Genomic DNA, 23,755 nt, shown 5'->3' with positions numbered 1-23,755 from the left:
ACGATGATTTTATAATGTATTTTTATTTGTTTCGTGAGAAAAACGCCTATGCCATTATTAAAAAATAATTATTCAATAAAATATATTTATAACTCGTTTGTTTTTAACCACAAATCTTTTTTTCTACCTACCGTATACTTCTTGTGTAGCCTTGAAACCGGTCTGTAAAAGAAAAAAAATGTGGTTTAATTCAAAATTGCTTTATATTTATTTTATTATAATGAATTGTCACAAAATGAGTGCATCAAATATAAATTTTATAAAAATTATTAAGTTTTATATTTGAATAAAAATTGTCAACAAAACTGGTAAATAAAAAACCTAAAATGAAGCATTTTCACCGGCCTTCGGTGGTCATTATTCCCTTGGATAAATCCGAGTTAACTCACTCTGCTTTCTCAACAATAAAAAAGTTTACGGGAAAACATTTATGTTCATTTACAAAAATATGATGCAATACAAAACCTGATAGACAAATATTTAACCAAAGATGGGGAACTTTTTTGAGAAGAGAATATGTTAGTCTATGCATTAACAAGGGCTTATTGGATGATTATATTGGCAGCCTCCGTGGTGTAGTGGTCAAGACGCTTGATTCAGGCACGGAAGGTTCCGGGTTCGATTCCCGGTGAGAACACAAAAATAAAAATGTGATTTTTCTCAAGCCTGGGTGCTTTGTGGCCTCCTGGCCTGTTGTGGTGCAAAAAAAAAATGTAAAAAATTAAAGTGATCACTTTCATAATTATCACATACTCGTGTCCACACTCGATAGTCCATAGAGCACTGCTTAGGTACATTTAATGCAGTGTATATTGATCATCTGAGGATAAAATGATCGCCTAACGCTTCGGTAGCAGTCGAATAACATAAAATATTGCTGTATCAAACCAACTTTCAAATTCAAATTTCATCTCAATATTCCCAGGAATCAATCATGGGTCTTTATTTAGCATGGTAAACAAACCTTTACACTACACTATGAGAAAGATTTATCTAGACTAGATTTTCTTTTTCAGGATTTTTAACTGAGAGTAGCCGTCTAATCAAAAGCACTATTCTAGGTTTCCGATTTTATTTAACACACATTACTGTATTTTTTATCTGTATTTGAATTTATTTGGATATGTATTTGGACTGTATTTGGACTGTATTTGAGCTGTATTTAGACTGATTTGGACTGTATTTGAATAAAAAAAATAGCAATTACTTTATACATGGTATAACATTAATTATTCTGCTTGTATGCAGACATTTATATTTATTTTATTCACCTATTTTTTTATTTTTCTCAAATTAAAGAGCTGAGATTTTTTTGACGTATATAAAATTTAAAGGGATTATTTTACTTATTAGGCAACGCCTTAAAATACCATTCAATGCAGGTCTATTTAAATAAAATAAAAATTGTAAGAAATTCTACATCTCTGTTGAAATATCTTTCAATCTTGATAACTAGAGGGTGAAATTCAGATTTTCACTACAAACATACTAAATATATCATTCACTTTCGTGACCTTTTTACTGGTCATTTTCTCAAGTTAAACACACTCAAAATATTCTTGATCATTTTGTGTACATTAAAATACTTGTTTTTAAATAAAAAATATGTAAATTAAAAAAGAATATAAAAAAATTCCAGTATTTATAGAGCTTTCTACGTGTAAAGGTGTTCAGACGGCTTCTGTAGGGTGTGCGGCGGATAAAGTGGTGGGAATATCGTGCTTAAAGCTTAAATGTCGTCACTTGAGTCCCATCTCGAACCCACCCTTGCAAGAACGTGATAAAAAAGCAATCAAGGAGAAATGAATCGAAAGTCACCTCGCGTCGAAAGACGCCCGTACAGGCTGTGTTACTGGCATATCGGAACTTTTTTAGGATTTCTTGAGTTGATTTTCCACTCACACGAATTAGCAGTTCAGTAGTGACTGACCAAAAAAAGATTTTCAACTAAAACCGAAACCGAATTTCGGCTTTTGTTCTAGTTTCGGCTGAAACCGAATCTAATTTAAATGGGTCAAAAGTACTTCTAAACATAATAAGAAAAGGCGTTTTTACTGTTAAACATAACGAGTTCATTAAAATAAGTCTTTAATAAAAAACGCAATGAAATAAAAGTCATAAATTTAATGAGTAAACGTTGTTTTTTTTTAGAGCTTTTTAGTTTATTGTTTTTTTATACATACATATCACAAGAAAATATATGTTTCTGAGTTTATACAATATATCTGATTGTTTATTATAAATATGTTTAAAGAACTGTTTATTTCCCAAATAAAATAAACGAAATAACTTAAATGTAACAGTTCTTAATAATTCTATGAAATGAAAATGAGGAAAATATATTTGTACCTCAGAGATAGACGGATGCAAATCCAAACTTCAAATGTTCAACAATTGCCTTACGTGTCCATGTACAAGGCTTAAGGTACTCGGGAAAAAATCGTTTTTGTTTATCTTGGAAATGGGATGTTCGATAACTGGTTTTGGTTTATTACCTTTATGAGTCCAATCACCATTCTTGCAAAGTAAAAGAACAATGGCGCTTGATAACTACTTTTACGACAGTGTCAATCTGTTAAAGATATTCTATCTTTCCTGCATTCAACTTCACGATTATGGCGTTGAAAACTGAAAAATGGGCACTGAAATAACAGATGTTCCATAATCTGTGAAGAAATATCATCGCATGGACAATAGTCATCATTCCTTAATTTAAACCTATTTAGATAACTTCTCATAGCTCCGTGTCCGGTAAAAAATTGGATCGCTTCAAAAGTATTTTAGTGATGACGACGAAAGATTTCTGCATCAGCCAGCGTTAAGAAAAACATTTTAGTGATTTTACCTGTAGAAGAAGCGCGGTAATGTAAACGTCCTTCAAAGTTGATCTTTATATGTCTAACTATAATTTCTCAACTTTTTTGCGCGGTCTGCAGGACGAATGTTTAAAAATCTAGGGTTAAAGTGTACAATGCAAAATGTATGCATTCGAGTTAATACCTCGTATCTTTTGCTCATTTGATGATACGTTACATTTTTTTTATTTAATAAAAATTAAACGGATTTTTTTCTTGTCATCAAAAATAAATATATAAAAATAATACCTATTTGACGTCGTGTGATTTTCTTCGAATACGTTTTCTTGGTTTTTCTGAAGGCCACAGCCTCTCAACCCCTCTCATAAGAGAAGCCAATCTACCCTTTACGGTGGGTGATGCCAGATTAATATTGCCTCGATATTTATGATCACGAGTATCCTGAAATCGAATTGAAGCGAATGATACTGACAGGAACTGATGAGTCCCACGTGTTGCCTCGTGAAGATTCCACCATTCTGAGTAATCGAAAATACAACTGGCTCAGATTCATATGAATTCAAAACTGAATAAAAGCCTGTTTTTTATATTAGATTAATCAGTAATCAAAAAGTTTATCAAACGACAAGTAAATACTTGGATTTCTTTTTATTTATTTATCAAGTCTCAAATCTCTTTCGACATGTTTAACTTCGCATTTCTCAGTTTTGTCGTAGTAATGTTTCTAATAAAAAGCGGGTGCATCTCAAAACTGGTGTATCAATTACAAACAATCTCATTACAAAAGAGTGATCAATATCATGATTCAAGTTTCAATTCAGACGATGAAATAGTGCTGTGGAAAACCAAATTTCAAACAGATATTTTACTTTAAATAAAGTTTATATTATATTAATTTTAAAAAAAATAAAAAAAATATATAAATTCCTTACCATTAAACATTAAACCGGCTTTCTACACAACCAATAATATAAGAACATTGTTAAAAAATCACAAAGACAAAGTCCATAAATATAATAAATCTGGAATATACCAATTAAATTGTAATGATTGCGATTCAATCTACATTGCAAAAACTAAAAATTTTAATATTAAAGAAAAAGAACACTTAAGATGCTTAAATAATAATAAAAAAACTGAATTCGCAAATCATCTGATAGAAAATAATCAAAACTTTAATAAAGACACTGGATTAAAAGTACTTCATGTTGAAAATAAAATATTTAAATTAGACAACTTAGAAATCTTAGAAATTAAAAAAGCGATTCATAATAAGAAAACAATAATTAATAACGAAATAAACAATATTTCTTTTAGTCCTCTCTTGTCTTACTTCGAAAATAATGATATCAAATTATCACCCGTGTAAGAAATAACCACTTGATTTATTAGGTCCACGTGTTGAATCTAGTGAACATGATAGAAATAAAATAATATGGAATCAATTTATTAGCTAAGTAAACCTTGACAAAGAAGCTTGTTTGCTTTGAAACCGGTCGGTGAAAAATAAAAATTAGTGGTTAAAAACAAAGTTGTTTTATTTATTTTACTATAGATATTTTACTTTTTAAATTTATTTCAACAGAGAGAAAAAACACTGTTGAGATTCGAATATGGAAATCTAGGCATTTACAGGGCTTATGACCTGTCATTGGCTGGTTTAAGTAGCCACTTAACACATTGTGTAACATTCACCATTCTGCCCATGTTTAAACATCCACATTTCCTCAACTATTCTATCTGTTGACTTTTGTGAAGTAAAGGATCTGAAACCTTTATTATGTGGGTGAGATTCATACGGTTGAACCAAATCACCTACTAGGTAACGCCTGAAAACAATTTTCCAATTTTTATAAAATAAGAAGAAGAAAATATATTTAAACAAATTATTTTTATAAAAGAAATTATTTTACGTTAGCCTTAACAAAAATCAAAGTAAATTATTCCTGTAAAGTTATTTTAAAGACATTTGCTCTTCTTTCTTGGCGTATTAGCTGAGACGCTTGACTCACTTACGGAAAGCTCCGGGTTTAATTCAATTAATTTTGAGAACACAAAAATTCAATATAATTTTCCTCAAGTCTGGGTATTTTGTGCTGTGATTCACCTCTATCATTATCATTGGGCCATCGGGCGAAAAAATATTGCTAGATAAACTATATGGATCATAAAAAACCCATTTGGACCTGAATTAATTCATGTGGATAAACAAAAAATATTTCCACCATGCAGATAAAAAAATATTTATAAGGGCGATATAAATAATATTATTATTCTCTGGTCTGTCTTCAAACTGTATCTTTTTATGTTATTATGTCATTGTCGACTGTTTTTTTCTGTAAAATAAATAAATAAATAATATATTTCATCCAAAACAAACAAACCAGCCAGAAGTTAATTCAAACTAAAAATCAAACTTTTCTTTGTAATTCAGACGTTTACCATAATTGACAAAAAAAGACACACTTAAGGATACCAGTAATTAAAAAAAAGTCGACATTTTTTTAATTTGTGTAGATATGGTTGTAAGCCGTTCATAATTACGTATTTAAGTGGTAATTTTTTTAGTAAAATGTTAGATAATAATTATGTGTAACCGCTTACAAAGTTTCTCACTGCTACTAGTTTCCATCTATTCGTCAGAATACCAACTACACCGACATAGAAGTCCATTCGCATTTATTTGCGTTCTTATGATTAACCCAAATATTTCAATTATGGGGTGCATTTTCAAAGAGTTGTAAAGAAAATAAGAATCAGGTTGTGGTAGATTGGGATTCAAGCTTTGGAGTTTATGATCCATATATCCGTGACACTGGCCTAGGGACCACAAACCGGTTCAGTATAATCAGTACCTTTTGGTGTTAACTTTCAGTAGCACGTGTCCTATCAGCACGTTTGTTGTTTATTTTCCACAATAATGAAGGTGCATAGTGAGGTTTGCATGTAAGTGTTACTATTGTTCAGATAAAGTGACGTTTAGGTCTGGAAATCGGTGAACATAGAAAAGTCAGTAATTGGTTATATATAATTATTTACTAACATTTAACTTTTTTAATTTTTTAAAAAAATAAATTTCATAAATGGCACATGTTTTTTTAAAACTCTATACATGTCTACTTTTACACATCTAGTAAATGTTATCACTGTAACTCTCAAAAAAAAAGACCAACTCTTGTGCTTGGAGAGTGACTTACACTGTTGTAGTTGTTTATTGTTTATTATAAGAGTTTATATAATTTTAAATACGAGTACATGAAAAACATAAAACAATAACACATTCATACTAATTAAAATATAATTGAGTTGTTACACGTGTTAAAAAAATTTCTTTAGATTTACTTTAAATTTATTTATTGTTTTTAGTTCATTGGGAAGATTATTATAATTTTTTACACCTTTGAAGACAAAGCTCTTTTGACCATGACTTCTGTGGAATTTAGGAATTTTAATATTATGTTGGTATTTGAGTGACTTATCATCTCAAATTCTTTTATTTTTTCTTTTTTATACATTTGTATAATAAAATTTATTTTATAAAGAGTGTCTACTGTGTGAACCTTAAATATTTTAAATAGACTTTCCGTATTGAATGTTGAGGGTTTCTTTAGAATTACTTTAATAATTTTGACAGGCGCCGTGGCGCAGTTGGTTAGATGGCTATCTGTAAAACTGGCGTCGCGGGTGCGATTCCCGCCAGTTGCAAGAAAAAATCTAAGAAAGATTTTTTCCTCAATTGGTCTGGGTGATGTGGTTTTTTTTTTCTCTTTTCTCCTTCAATATCCTCTCTATCTCACCTGCTAACAAGCCTCAAAATAGAGGCTTAGGGAGTTATTCCCTTTAAAAAAAAAACAGTTTAAGAGGGTTTAATATATTAGCGTATGAACCACCCCACCCTACAATACCATGTTGTAACAAAGATTGTACAATTGAGTTATAATTTATTTTTAAATTATTGATTTTAACTTAAATTTGGTTTTTTACTTGAATGAACACCTAGACCGAAAGGATTAAATTAATGTTTTGGATTTATTACAACAAATATAGTTTGAGGTAGACGCTGTACTTAAAGAGAGATAATCTTTATAACCTTTAGCTTTGACGTGTTCCCCTTCAGTATCAGTATTTTGTTAAGGAGGGATAAAATCGAGTTCTCGTCTCATCCATTTCAAATGGTTTTTCTATCTATCTGATCTCTTAATCTTATTTTATTTTCGACATCATATTTTTCTTTCATCAATTCATTCAGGATTGCCTATTGAGTTTGATATGTTTCTGTTCGGGTGAATTCCCACAGCATTTTATTTTATTTCTTGAAGACATTGATACGTTCAATCATTAATTTATTACCTTAATTAACGAGTTTGAGCGTGTGAAGAATGTGTGAGAAATCTGACCTGAATCTGAACCCTAGTCGAGTAATTTTGACTCGACAGCTACTCACGAATGAAACCCTTAACAAGGAATTTAAGAAAAAAATAACCCACCCTTATGGCTCTGCCGCTTTGCCGCGGTCCCGGGTTTGATTAAATTAGTAGTTCAACAATGTTTTGATTGAGTCCAAATGTTTATAGAACGGCTCGATATCTTTCCTAGACAGTTATTTAGATCTCAATTTGTTGCAATAGAAGGGAAAAAAAAAACATTTTTAGGAAAAGAATATGGAAATGTAGGCATTTATAAGGCTAATCATACATTTTGTGTACATCTATGCATACATTCATGTGTGTATGTATAAGGATATACTATCATAAATATCAATTTCTGTAACTAGAACATAATAAAAAAATAATGTAAATGAATGCTTCGAAACAGGTTATGCCCAGTGAGGTGTAAATAAAGAAAATATTTTTTTTTTAAATTATGTGAAATAAATAAATTAATAAATAAAATTTCCTATTCAAAAATGTTTTCCCTCTCTGTGGCAACAAATTTTAATTAGTATTTGTTCAGTGAAACATTTTACAGTCCCTGGACTTATCTGAAACGAAAGACTGAATATCTCTTAAAAGGCTGATAAAAAATCTTTATGGAAACATTACTGTACCGTTTGGAACATAATACAAATATTCCAAATATTACGTTGACTCTGTTAAACGTGCTTTGATCAGAACATGTTCAGTAATATTCAGCATAATAAAGAAATTCATTGCCAGCCTACCATTTGAGGTTCAATGTGTCAGACTCCCGAAAACAAGAAACAAGACAACTCAGAACAATATATACCATTAAAGACTATAGATACTGAAAGAGATTACGAATGCTGAGCCTATCGCATCGTTTTGTTAGATGACAATGCCAATGGTTTGCGTAAACAAACGTCTAGATAGGTACCTACAGTGTCACCGAAGAGAGTCTAAATTGATAATGTTTAAAAAAATATTTTTAAACGTTATCACTTTCGTATTGAAAATGTTTAAAAATATTTTTTTATTTTTATTCATAAATATTATAAAAATTACATGTTTTTGTAAAATTTTAAACATATCTTCTTTTACACATCTATTAAATAAAAAAATACATAATAAAATAAAACATAAATAATTTCAATAACTAAATAACTAGTTCTTTTTTTCAACAACTATATGAATAAATATATATTATACATTAAATTCTAATAAAAAGGAATATTGGGATTATTCATTTACTATATAGTAATGGTATTTGAATTATAAAAATTGAATTATTTTTTAAATTAATTATTGAAATATAGAATTATTTAAAAATTTAATTATAAAATTACTTTAAATTATTAATTACATGTTATATAATAACTTTTCTGCATTTTATTTCTTGACATGTAAACATTTTAATTATTTATACTTTAAAAATATATATATATACTGTTTTGATTATTTTGTGTATTGTTTAATATTTATTTATTTTTTATTTATTTTATTTATGCACCACAACAGGCCAGGAGGCCTAATTACAGTGGTGAATTACATCACAGAATACCCAGGCTTGAGAAAAATCACATTTTAATTTTTGTGTTCTCTCCGGGAATCGAACCCGGAACCTTCCGGGCGTGAGTCAAGCGTCTTGACCACTACACTACAGAAGCCGCCAATATGTTTATAAATTTTATTGATAAATATATAAAAGAGTTGCGACTTATCACGGAGTTTCCTAACAAGTCGAGACATAAAAAAATATGATAAAATTGTGTATGTTGAGCATTAAATAAATAAATATTTACCTGGGCCGCAATTACAAAGGCTATCTTCATCGGTACATAGTACATACCAAGACGGTAAACTAAACTTCTGTTCTATCTCTATTTCCTTTTGTATGTTCAACTGTCTTACCATCTCGACATAATGTGGTCGAATCTAAAGCTAGGGTTTCCTAGGACAGCGGTGCCCGTATTTTAACGGCCGTAGTGAACGGTGATGCAGTGGACAGCCGTCGTAACGGTGACTAGAGTGTGGTTTCCTAGGCAAACGGTGTTATCAACACCATTTAACACCGTTTCCCTAGGAAACCACTCTCTAGTCGACGTTACGACGGCTGTCCACTGCATCACCGTTCACTACGGCCGTTAAAATACGGGCACCGCTCTCCTAGGAAACCCTAGCTTAACCTATGAATGACCCCGAAAATTTAGTCGCGTTCCTTACTTAATTATTTTATCCTAAGTTCAACCGACTTAACATTTCGACATCATACGGTCGAATCTAACCAATGAATGACCCCAAAAATTTAGCCGCGTTCCTAACTTAATTGAAATTTGGAATAGTTCTCCTTTATATTTTAAATTGGCTTCTGTGACAAAAACTGGCCACTTTAAAGCGGTTATAAACTCTAATCAATCCCGTTTCAAACAATAATTCTTATGTGAACATGATTTTTAGATAACTGTTTGCAATTTTCAAGGCGGTATGATTAAATTTCATTTGTATTTAATTACAAAGCCAGCTCTTTAAACGTCTTGATATGCACACTCATGCACACTCATGAAGATAGTAAAACAGGTGGAAAAAATATATGTGAATAGGGCAAAATCTAGGCACATTAAATATGCATGTAGTTCTTCGTTTCCAAATCTGACAGTTATGTCAGAATTTAATTCGACATCAAAATTTACTTATTTCTCTCTCATATTTGAAATGGGATTTCGAGAAAAAAATTGTCCACCTTAAAACAATTACGAAATTATATTAATTGTCATTAAAGCAAAAACTGCTAGGTGGAACAAATTTTTTGTTACTTTTAATGAGTATATACGTGCACCGTGAGGTACTACCATGAGGTTTTCCCTAATCCCCCCTCTTTCCTTTCCTTTTTACCACCTCTTCTATTCATAGTATAGTGTAGATATTTAGTAAATTTTTGTAATAATAAAAAATATTTCTTTCTCAATATTTTGTTCAATAATGAAAATATTATAATACACTTACAATATTTTCATATACCACTGATTTCCTCAAATTAAACGGTTTGGGTAGGAATGAAAAAAATTGCCTTAAGGCAATATGCCCGCCCTTATGCATATGTATGTAAACTATATATGATTATTAACTGTTAAATAAATACTTGACCCATTGGTACAAACTGACGTTATTACCTAAAACTTGAAGATAGAGGGTCGGTACTGCATCTTCGAAAAGGATAGAGAGAATTATTTATAATTACCTTTACCATCATGGTGAAGGTAAGACGTCCTTAGCTTCTCATTTTAATCGTGCCCCAAGGGTGGAAAAGTGGTAAAGATTAAATAATCGTTTGTAGTTTTTTGTCGTTGGTAAATTTTGTTGACTCATCTTACTTGATTAGTTAAGCCTAAGCTAGTTTTTTTTTTTAAATGAACTTGCTTTCAATTTTTTAGTTTCCGAGAGTAGGCAAAACATTTGCTATAATTTTTCTTTAACCTATTGATTTCATCGCACCTATTAGCGTCGTCAAATTAATAGACGGCTGATCGAAATTGTATATTTACAACGTGCATATTACAAATAAAAAACCGTAATAAATCAGCATTTGCATTATCGACGCACAATCCTATATTCTCAATAGTTTAATTGAAATTTTCCAATTTCACGTTTAGTTATCATTTTAAATTTGAATTTCCATTAGCTCAATTGTGTAATTAATTCAGGATCTTGTAAACCACAGTACATTTCAGGTTGCTTACATTTTAACCGGATATCCGTTTCCTGTTAGTAACATATGAAAATAGGTTTTGCTCCTGCATGTATTATTCATGATACGTGGCCTTACACATTTCTCATCGTCCTTCTATCATTTGTCATTTTAATTTTCATAGTTTTGGTACACTATTCATTTTTAAATTTGTTGCAACAGAGAGGGAAAACACTTTTGAGAAAGGAATATGAAAATTTAGGCATTTTCAGGGCTTCTGATTTGTCATTGGCTGGTTTAATTATTTTCCCTCTCTGTTACAACAAATTTAAATAGAAGCAACTCCCTAGGGAGGAAACCCAGTCAGTCTGCAAGCATTTGGATATACTCAAAACATTGTTGACTATTATTTATCTTCAAATCATAAAACACAATAAATTATTTAATAAATTATTCAATAAATATGTTTTATTTTACAATGCATTCTCAGGAAACCAACGTTAAATTTGGGACCGAAATAATGTTTATTTATTTATTAATATACATATACAACTTATATACATATGAGGGCCGTCATCCGTCGACCGTTCTTCTTACCTACCCAAACCGTTCAGTTTGAAACAAGTATGTACATTGACATATTTTAACAGAATTCAATTTTATATAACAATTTAAAACAAAAGTTCACAAAAATTTTCACTAAAACTTAACACAAATATTTCAAACAAAAATTTACATAAAAATGTACACTATACTATAAAAAGAAGAAAGAAGAGGTGATAGGATCGAAAGAAGGAGGAGAAAGGAACAACTCAAACATTTAGATAGTGATATTTCAATCTTGATTCCAATGTAAGTAAAGAAAGGGCGTCTCTATCATTAGTGGGTAGATTATTCCACAATCGAGTACTACTGTGAAAAATGAGGCAATACAATTAAAACGGTCAAGGGGTATTAAAATTGTTCTCTCGTTACTAGAGCGAAGAAATAGTCCATGTTGTGAGTTTAGAAAAGCTCTCTCTGATAAAAACGAAGTGGGATTATTCAAAATACTGTGAAGAAATGGTATGAATGTTTCTTCTATGCCTGATACTGAGGCAGTATAGTATTCGGTTATATTTTTGGTCAAATTTGCAAAGATGAAGGTATAAACTTTAAGACAGTCGTTGAAAATCAAATCAACAACCGAAAAAGATCTAGAACCCTAACCTCCCCTTTTTTTTATTTAACTTTTATTTTTTATTATTTTTCTTCCTGTTCCCTTCCAAACCCATTACATGACCTAAAAATTATATTAAAATGTTTGTAGACAAGAACTGGATTCAATCTCTTTGGGAAAAAATTTGTTTGAAAAAATTTGTTTTAAGTTTCATGCGTCTTTGCTGTTTTAAATAAATAAATATTATTAACAACCGAATAGACAGATTTTGCCAATTTTGATCATTTAAGCAGTTTATTTGGTTGGCTGGAAGATATTGCTTTTCCCATTTTTATTATATTTTGAAGAATAAATCCTTGTTTGTGGGACTCAGGATTTTCTAAAGCAAATACAAGGTTTTTATTTGATATTTATACAGTCACTGAAAAATATTGACAAATTAACGCCATTCTTGAACAAAGAGCTAATTACAGCAATCGAAGAGCGGTTGTTTAAACAGTCCTTAGTCAAAAAGTATGAATTTTAAAGAATGAATGCCACTTTAGTTAAAATTTTTAGCTGCATAACCAGCAAGATTTAATTTTACTAATTGTCACAAATTCCAATAACTCTGAAGCTTTAAAATTTCAAATTTTTCTTCAAAAATCGAGCATTTTGATGATGGCAAACTATCAAAGCGAATTCGATAAATAAGTAGGCAGAGAGAACGGACCGTCACGTACGTCTATCCTGGCATACATTTCTAGCTTTTTCCACATTCATACATCTTGTTATACATGTCCTCCGGTTCTGCCTGCTTTTGACATGACCCGACTTAAGATTTTTGTTTATCTGATTATACCACGTCTTCGTCGTCCTTATCCCATGTTACCGTTCATTCTCACCATATATCTGATATATTTATTGTAGGGTATTGTTCCTATAGAACAAACCTTTTGAACTTTTTCGAAGATAGTAAATGGCAATTATATTTATTTTTTTATGCATTTCATAATATAATAAAGTTTTTGTTCACTTTGCCCAGCTGTATGAACCAGTACTTATGATTTTCTTGTTGTATTATTGTAGAATGTTTTATCATTTAAACTTGCTACTGAATATGCTGTACAATTTTAAGGTTCATTTTTAAATATAAACCTAGGATAATTTTGAGGTTTATTTTTTTTATAAATCTTGGGTATTAAAAAAAAAATATTAAAAAATATGTTAGTATTATAAATGTTTGTAAAAGACAGATTTGCCGTTAATGTTCATAAAATAGTATATAAACTGGTTTTACCATTCTTCCGTCATCCATTTGTTCTACATGACGAAATCATTTCAGAGACCCTTTCTCAATCTCATTAATTATACATGACTTAGATTTAAGCTCTCGCCTGATTTCATCGTTCGTAACTCTGTCATACATTGATTTCCCACACATCGTCTCAGAGATCGCATTTCAACCACGTTTACTCGGTTCTTATCCTGCCTCTACTAGTTCCATGTTTCACTTCCGTACATAAGTGTTGGGACTCAATTTCCGTTGTACACTCCCAGTTTAACTTCGATTGACATATTTTTATTAGCAATTACTGTGATTAGTGCGCAGTTTATTTTGTCGTAAGCATTCATTCTCTTTTCAACATATTTTTCTACACTTTCGTCTCTTGATAACCTGCTTTCCAGATACAAAAATTCTTCTACTTGTTCAAAACATTCGTTGTTTACGCAGTCAGTAACCTCACTTCCCCTTTCAAATACCATCACTTTTGACTTACTTTTCTTCAGCACCAATTCGCTCTCAAGGCATGCACCATATATTCTAGAGACTGTTTGTTGCAAATCCTCCTCGCTGCTTGCCAAAAAAACTGCATCATCAGCGTACGACAAGCAGTTTACTGAACCTAGATATACCATAATTTAAATATCACTTGATTTTATAAATATTTAGAAAAACAAATAATCATTTTTCTCTAAACAATCTTTTTTTACTGAAGCCACTTTCCTCAAATGTCGCATTTTTTTACTGTTTGTTTGTCCACTGAAACCTTTTTCTGTTTCCATTTACCTATTGGAAAAGGTAACAGATTTTATACGTTCTTAATACTTTATAAAAATTGTTTTAATATTATCACTTATTTTTAATTTTTTGACATCTATCATATTCTTCCACACTTTATTTATACATTTTTTTTCTAATTTCACTTGTTTAATGTTTGCATCGTTAAATAAACGAGCCTTCAAAATATCTCAAAACAATATGTCTTTTTCGAGCTGGATCCTTTTTGCAGATTCTTTGTCTAGTTTGTATTCCAAAACAAATTTTCTCCAAATGATTGGCACATGAATAGATTTCCAATGCTCGAGCATGCTCGATATTTCTACGTTGCCTGCGGCGCATTTAACATAACGATAGCGAGCTCCTTTCAAGACAGATTTCGCCGATAGGCATACTGTAAACAATATAGACGGGTATCTATCCTATCTCTGCTTTGTTCTCTGAACTTTACATCAGAAAGTAACGTTTTTTACCGAATCGTTTTATATCAGGTTCATTTTGTGAAGCTTCGAGTAGATACTTTTTCTGATTAAATTTTCCGTGAAAAGAGGAAAGAGCGGAAGAGTGGCAAATACGGTAATTGGCCGTAAAGTAATTTCTTCCATTTGACTTTACGCGTTTTAAATAAAATTTTACTGAGATTTATTTTGTTTAACTTCGGTGTCGACTATTTGATTTTTATTAAGATTTTGTTGAAAAAAAGAGGCACACCTTCCAAAAACCAGGTGAAAGATTTATGAAAATGATCTTAATCTGTAATTTATTTTATGTCATTGACAATTTATACGCAGAATGAATGGTAGAGAATGTTGAATTTTTAAAACCAGAAATAAAATTGTAGATCCACAAAATTACGGACCCTCGGTAGACAGGGGGAGAGTTGTGTATTTTTAATTCAAATTTCCATGGATTACTTTCAGCAAAGTGAAAAAACTTTGCCTAGTTTTCCGTAAAACGAAATCTATGATAACTCCGCTAATATTTATAATTGTAGATACATATATATGTCTAATATATTTACGTTGTTGCTTGGACTTAACAAAAGTCTTTGTATGATCTCAACGCTTTCTATATTGAAATTACTTATTCAAAATATAACCTGACTGAAACAACCCCTCCCAAAGGATTCTATTGGGACGTACCCGTCGGCGTCGTCTTTCGTAATTGAATTTTCCTACGTGATAGTATTTTTAAGGATAATTATTATTTGCCTAGGTAGCTACAAAAACAACCTTCAAATGACAAGGATAAAATATAATTACCTTCGTACTGCAATTTCGTATTTACGTAGTTTTTTGCGCGTTATTTCATTTGCAAGGGAATAACATGTTTTGTTTTTTATCGCTGTTTGTTTTTGACTTCTATAAGATAACTTAATGTTCAAGAAACATAAGTTATGATTGTTGTTCAATAACGAAAACTAGTATTCAAACACTGCATGCGTAATTGTTTCTTATTTCTTATTATTACTTTAGATGACATGTTATGGTAAATAGGGCCCTTATTTGGCACGCCAATTAATATGTTTATAGTTATTATTGAAAATATAAAGAGTGGAGGAATATTGTTGATAACAATAGCATATTTTCAACATATCATAAACTTAGAGCCCAACTTATTAGTTATCTTTAATTGACAATGTTCGTATGTGTGTTCTCGATTAGCTGAATAACTACTGGACCGATTTACATGAAGTTTTTAGTGAAATGCAGTTATTTGCCGTGATAATATTTATAGTTCATAAAATTTATTATGTAAAAAAAATTAGAAGCGTAAATGTTTTTTTCATCGTTCACCAGGGCATATAAAAAATTGGAAGCATACATTTTTTTGTACATAAAAAATAATTTTTTTGAATTTTTACAAACAACATTCGTTTTTATTAATCCTAGTCAGATTATTTACTAAAATGCTTCATAATTTCCACCTTTCAAATTTATTTCTTTTTGCTGAATTTTCGATAATACTAAAATAATATTACCTGACATTCAATACATTTGTCGGCATTGAAGTGTAATGGTCATCGCGTTTGTCTACCATACAAGAGGTCTCGGGTTTGATTCCTGAAATTGTTCGATTGATATGAAATATTTATTTAATATGGGTAAAATGTTTTATAGTCCCTGGACTGGATTCTGAACCGTAAGACTGATTATCTTACCGTCGTGTAACGAAAATAGTCAAGATTGCCGCGATTGATGTACCAATGCAATGCCCTATGCACCATTAAATGCGGAAAGGGAATGATGATGATGATGATTCATAATTACCATTAGTGTTCGGTATTTTCAATAGCATACAAAAAACTAACAGAAAACAATAAATTGATTTTATTAAATTTTTCAGAAATGGAATCATCATTTAAAGGCTCTTTTTATACAAATGTATTATAAACTATTTTGTTAGGGTCTTTAGGTGTAATATTTTTATTGGGGTTTTAATTTATAAATTCTGGGTTTGATTATATTATATCACTGTTCATTCTTATATTCCAAATACCAATTAATCACAATTTATTGTTATTTTCATCAAACTGACGGTTAAATTTGTAAAAAGTTATTTACCTTACAAGTATTTATTATCAAGAATTTTAAACTAAATTGTGGTCTAGCGAATGTGCGGACTTATACACGAACCCCACCCTTTCAAAATTTAATTCCCATTTTACATTTTTTAGGACGTTTAAAAAATTAAATTTAAAAGATTTAAAATTAATATTTTTTCGTTCAAAAATAAGGACGCAAAATATTTTGTTATTGAATGAAAAAAAAAACTAAATTTGTTTCGACAGATAGGGAAAACATTGTTGAGAAAGGAAGATGGAAGTCTAGGCATTAAAAGGCTAATGACCTGTCTTGGCTGGTTTAACTAGCCACTTTACACACTGTGTAACATTCACCATTTTGCTTATGTTTAAACATCCACATTTCCTTAACTCTTCCATTTGTTGGCTTTTTTCATACTTCTATTACCAGTTAGTTAAATCAACAATGCTTTTAGTATGTCCGAATAGTTATCGGCAGGTTGGATATTTTCCCTTGGTGGTTATGAAAATCTAAATTAGTTGCACAAAAAAAAAAATTAGAAAAAAACAATATATAAGAAAATTATCTTATGACACTTAAGCTAAAAAAACTCAAAATACATTTTGTTGTGTTTTTACTTTCTTACTTTTTTCATCTCTCATCCTATACAAATACACTTCCTTATTAATTATAAGCTCAGAACACCCCCGAGTATTTTTTCTGTCCTAATGAAAATACTGGAACATCATTGCGTCTAGGAGAAAATGGACATAAACCGTTGATTCAAATATCACTACATTAGATGAACGCCAATTTATGTGCACACTAAGTTATCAAAAGTTAAATAATAATACACAATTAAAAATTAAATGATATTCTGCCTGCTTCATTTTTTGACAATTTTAATTCACAAATTACATTTCTTTTTATTACAGTGTATTAACTTATATTTTTGTATTAGTTATAAATAAAAACACCAAGTATAGTTAAAATACCTTTATTTTAACTCTCAACATTTTATTTTTTTAATAGCTTGTTTACTCTACCAACCGCTTTTGATACACAAGCTTCTTTATTAAGGTACTTTATTATTAAATATTTTTTACACAATATTATTTTTGGTATGTGTATATATATTTACATATTTATACACTCACAATTCTGGGTTTTTTCCCAAGGGGGAGTAGGTATATAGATGGCGCTCCAAACGCGCTAGCGAAAGCTTTCCTTGTTTCATGACATATATACAAAAACAAAAAATGTCGCCGATATGGATATTCGCTAATAAGCGGAATGGGGAATGTTGTAGAGTATCTACATAAAAGTGGCCACTTGAACCCAACCTATGACAGGTCATAAGCCCTGTAAATGCTCGAATATCCATAATCTTGAAACAAAAATTCTACCCATCTCTGTAGTGATATAAATAAAAATATATTTTTACTATCGAAGAGTGTCTACTTAATATTAAATCTCAACATGGAGCTAATAAGTCTTTTTATCATGTTTTCTTGTAAAGATAGGAGGTGTAGAGTGAGGGGGGTTCTTTCCTTAAACTAAACAGGAGCGGATTGAAAGAAACATTGTTTTTTGGTATTTTATCTTTTATCGCTTTACTTTATTTCAATGACTTCTAAGCGTTTTAATCATAATAATATTTTATATTAAACCTGAAAAACTTTTAATCCAGTGTCTTTGTTAAAATTATGATTATTTTCTTTAAGATGATTTGCGAAAACGCGTTATCACTTCAATTGCATATCTTATTTAGCAAATATGCGTTGCCCTCAATAGTATAGATAATATTGAAAAAAGCAGTCTCTAATGCAACAAAAAAATACCGTAAGGACTTTTATTTTTCTTTTCTTTCTATAATAAAGTTTAATGAACTCCCACCAAGAATGTTCACTTACCAACTTGAATATTTTAGGAATAAACTACACACGAATACCATCAATTAACTTTCAATGGCTACTCAGTATTGTATCTACTCACTTTATTTCCATTTTCATATTCTTTATAGTAGTACGCGAATTACAGCGTTTCCTTAAAAATATAACCTTAATCAAAGATAAATTTATCAGTCTTACCTTTCAAATTGTCTGCTGTGAAAAATAAATATTACAAATATTTATTAAGAACCTTTAAGCCGATATTTTATCTCTATAACCATATTTATTAGCACTGTGATGATATCATTCAAGTAATGAAATTACGTTGTCATAGACGAAAATGGTAAACCGAATTATAAGTTATATTATTCAGGGTTTGAACGTTCAAACGATATAATGTCATCATCATGATGTCCGCTCGCTAGTTGGACCATACGGTGTCCATGAAGATCCTCCAGGCATCTTTGTTGGCTGCCAGCTCATGTGCATCCTCCCAAGTCAGGTTCGCTTCCTTAGTGAGGTGCCGCGATTTGCATCCGTAGAGGAGAATAATCGCAATATAATCTCATATAAGATATGCATCTTGATATTTGTTACTGATTAATAATATTTGTAATAAAGTAGGTGTCTTTGTTTTTACGAGGTATTTATTTATATTATTTTTTTAACACTTTATCACCAAATATATTTTAAACACATTTAAGAGTGGGCATATTGCCTTAACCTTTCCGAACCTGAAGGTAAAAAAAACACGAGTTTCTAAAGAGGCTATCAGGAATATCCCGGCTAAAATCCCATAAATACGACGTAAAAAAATATCGTTTTTTTTTTTAGTTTCAGTGCTGCAGAGCAGCGTTTGTTTAATTTAAAAAATACAGATAAGAATTTGTTACCCACTAAGTCTAAAGACTTCGGTGGGAAACATTTTATTTTATTTTTATTACATTTATTTTATTTACATTTTACAAATTCATTTGTAAACAGGCACTTTAAAGTATTTAGAAAATATTTCTTCAGTTCTTTTTTTTTCATTTGAAGATCTTTCATGTCAATCATGGTTTGCGGGAGATCATCAAACAATCTTGGACCAACGCAATTTAATGTTCGCTTTCCGAAGTAATTTGTAATTCGGGGAACAAACAGGTAGCCCTTAGTTTTTAATCTAGTGTTTAAGTGTGGTAAACTCTTTTTTTATATTCAGATTAACAAAGCAATCTACAATCAATTTGCTGTCTCAAAGTTGTTTTACCGGCAGGACATTACAGAATTTAAAATATACACCTTTGTCCATATGTTTCGCCTCACAGATTATGCTATCCGGTACAATCCCCTTCAACAGTCTCACCTGAATATCATAAATTTTACCCAGATGAGACTAAAGGTGAGACCCCAGACACGCACTCCGTAAGATGTAATGGATTCAATGAGCGAGGTATATACGTATCTTTACGTTTTGAAAGGTAGTATGCTTTTGTTTTCATGAACACCTTGAGCCAAGTACCTTAATATGTCGCAGACTCCATCAATATGAACAATTATTTCAGTTAAATTGTCATGGCAGCGTTCATAAAACTGTTTCATAATATTTCTAGTTGTCTGCGAAATTCAAACATTTTTTCAAAAAAAAAAAAAAAAGACTGTTGCGACAGTGTGCTTTATACACACGTTGAGCAAAATTAATCGAAAACCTTTCTACGTGTTATCGCGGTGGTATGCAAAGAAATAAAAAGCATGAAATCCGGTTTTTTGTGATTATGGCTAGAAATTTGCACCCACATAGCAAAGAGTACACGTACCAACTGCCTTATATCAAAGATTATTAAACTGTAAAGCGATGCATTGTAATGTTTGTTGTTTGCACGAAGGCATATTTGAATTATTATAGAGAGAATTAGGCATAATTTTTAAAAAGAATTTTGAAACATTAAAAAGGATAGGATTATGCAAAATATTAAATAAATATAATTATAAACAATTTTTTTTGGAAAAACATGCTACCTGGGGGACCGTAGATACCTCCCTTAGGCCCGGAAGACACTTTCTTCCTACCTACCTAAACCGTTAGATAAAAAGTAGTATTTGGATCAAATCCATGTGTATTGAAACATTAGCTTATAATTTTATTATGAAACAGATCATAATATAAAAAAAGCAAGTCAAGAAAAGGTGTTTAATGTTGACTTTGCTTGAAGCTTCTGCGTTTCTCCGCATTTAATTTTACTGAGATTCCCCGGGCGCCATAAAGTCACGTTTATTGATATTTGCCAGGAGTCAGGAGTAAAGTATGCAGTAACAGCAGCTCTAGATACATTATTTTCATCCATAGAAATAGACAGGGTCATGAAAATGCCGCGAAATAGATATTCCTCTTTAAATGTGTTAACAAACACCCTTCGAGCCAGGCACACTGATTTTAATCAGGTTTGGGGGGCATAGGTCACATATGCTAATGAAGATTTCTAGTCGTTTGATCAAATTCCAATAATTAACTTGATTAGTGATTGGTTTATGTTTCATCTTTTGAATTTCCCTTGTTTAATAATAATTACATACATTATAATTAATTACTCCTCATATACTTTAGACTATATTTTTACTCCTATTTCGCTTTAGCAATTTTTTCTAAATACAAAATAAATATAATTTTATGATATTTATTTAAAGGAAATATATATCGCGATAAATGATAAATATGTACATTATTATTATGAGAGCACACACGGGAACATGTTTTTGTGCGTTCTACTTTAAAATTCAAAATAATAAAAATAGAAAAATATATGTGCGTATCAGATATTTTTTTAAGTATCATGATATTTTCAAACCCCAGCATTATACGATGATAGCGAGTCTTTTCTGGATCCTTAATGGACAGATAAATGACTTTAGGTCTTAGTTAATAAAATAATGTTTTTTTTTTTCTTAAATATAAATATAATTTCACTAGACTCGCAAATAGCCCCTCTCGAATCGAATATACACCACCCTTGTTCGCTTTTCATAAACTAAATCACGTTTACATGACTACCTAGCTCTGACTCGCGATGGGTTTCCCATTAATTATTAATGGTTTTATTGCGTAATATGGTTCAGTATTCGTTTACCAAAAATAGTTCCCGAGACCATAGCTTGCCAATTTTGGCTGAGAGCCTACCGCATTTGCAAAACGTGTGAAAATTTTTATTTGTCTCTTTGAACACTGAGGCATAATAAAATAGAGATGATGCTTCAATATTGTTGTCGCGTCAACATAGCCGTGCAAAACGCGTAGTAGAGTTAAAAATATCAATTGTCTATGCCAGTTTGATGTGAATTCAAAGCTGTATGTCGCACTTTTTTACGCTGTTTCACATTTTCTGACTACAAGTCCAGCAAGTTCCAGAACTTAATTTAAATGAAACACAAAACGGGTGCTTAGTTCTGCGTCTTGTGTATACATGAATTTAGTGAATACCTAGTCTAAGACCTCAAGCAGTTTGTTTCATAAATATCATATTAAATTTAAAAAAAAAATCATTAGCAATAATTGATTCCAAAGATTAGGAATAATCTGTGATTGATTTTTTCGCTTGCGCGACGTCTTTGAGACTAGTATCTTAATAAAATATATACATATTCATAAAAAACTGAAGTGTTTTGTTATTTTTTTATAATATCCTAAGTTACATTCAAAGTATTTTTCACATAACAGAAACATAATATTTAGGCAACTTGACAACCACTATCATACAAAGCGGACATTTAACGGTTTTTTTATATCTTATTTTTCTTTCCTTAAGTTGGTGATTGATTGGCTTGAAGCACTGAGTTGACCTTTTTCGTGGCAAAATCCACCACTCTTCAATTACAAACTTATCAACTTACCTAGAAAATTAAAAATTTCTGGCGCAGAACCCCTAAAATAATATCTAATTATTTGCTAAGTTTAATAAGCGAGGGAGCAGATGGGGCGTGTTTTGACACAAATTCAGGTAGAGCGGTTGATAACGGTAAGTGCGTGGCCATAGTGGAGATTATTTTGGCAAGCACCCGAACGCGGGTGCCGTGCGCGATTCAAGATTTTCACGGGGTTTGTGTGGAAATCAATGTTAATTTATCATTGGCGACTGTTTGTTTCTTTTAAATAAATAAATAAATGAAGGAAAAAATTAACCGTAGCAAACTGGACTCCATCATCTTAAAAAAGATAGCTATCAGGTTATGCAAGAGACACAAAACAAGCTTTTTGGTATTAGCTCAGATTTTTAGAGGATTTCCTGATTTTAGGAAGTTCCCGATCGGCTCACTACGAGTATAGAATACCCCCCTTATCCCGACACTTAAAGATAAAATAAAGGCTTAAATATTTTTTTTATTTTTTTTAACCATTTTTACTTCCCCGCTGACCGTGCGGTATATCACGCGCCGCATCGCAAAAGCAAACGCTCCCCACTGTGGCCAAGCAGTAAGTATATTTTTCATTCACCCAAACGTATAATAAATTATGTATAACGATGAAGCTCGGTGTTTTTCTAAAAAAATAATATTTGGTAATCAAAAAAAAATTGATTTATTTGTGTCATTGCCATGATTTTTTAAAGTTTTGTTATTTTGAAAATCCCAAAAAAACATCGAAATTATGACGCCCGCGACATTACAAGGCCTGAGCTGGTATTCCAAACGAAATTATAGTGCGGTATAGCGTGTTTTTAGGTACTAAATACGGATTATAGAGCGCTGTAAACGCGTTCGGAATACCACCCCTGGTTGTTGAGTGATCAAAATCAAAACACACATCTGAACGGAAAAACGTAACTGACAAGAAGCAAAGAAAAAATGGGTTTAACTGACGTTTTATTGTGCAAATTGCTGACTTGCAGGCATTCTATGACATCGTTTGACATTATCAGATTAGGTTGCAGGAACGACAAATAGTTTGTTTTCGTTTTTAGCATTCAAAAGTTAAACTCAGAACAATTATAAATTGTACCCGCTAAACATCAAAACACGCTACACGCCTTTAGTTACTACGACATCACAAAGCTAAATTTTATAAGTCAACACCTGGTCACATAAACTTTTGACGTTTCAAAGTACTTCTTTTTTTATAACTGTTTTTTTAAATCTATTTTCGAGAAACCTCGCTGGACAGTTAAGAACTTAAATTTTTGCAAAGTGGAAAAAAACATTTTTTTTCCTTATTTTCCGTAGCACTGAACTTCCTTATGAAATTTTTTTTATTTTTAGCAGTATGCGCCCAT

The 23,755-nt window shown here is 30.9% G+C and overlaps 1 protein-coding gene across 1 annotated transcript in view; it reads left to right on the top strand.

Annotated features, from left to right (window-relative positions):
* Positions 1-23,755, top strand: part of LOC148281008 (metabotropic glutamate receptor 2-like) — a 508,075-nt gene that overhangs the window by 402,273 nt on the left and 82,047 nt on the right.

Source organism: Micrasema longulum, unplaced genomic scaffold (assembly GCF_059751315.1).
Source record: "Micrasema longulum isolate JH-2025_06_02 unplaced genomic scaffold, ASM5975131v1 h1tg000505l, whole genome shotgun sequence".
Classification (NCBI taxonomy): domain Eukaryota; kingdom Metazoa; phylum Arthropoda; class Insecta; order Trichoptera; family Brachycentridae; genus Micrasema; species Micrasema longulum.
This window is presented reverse-complemented; position numbering and strand designations above follow the sequence as displayed.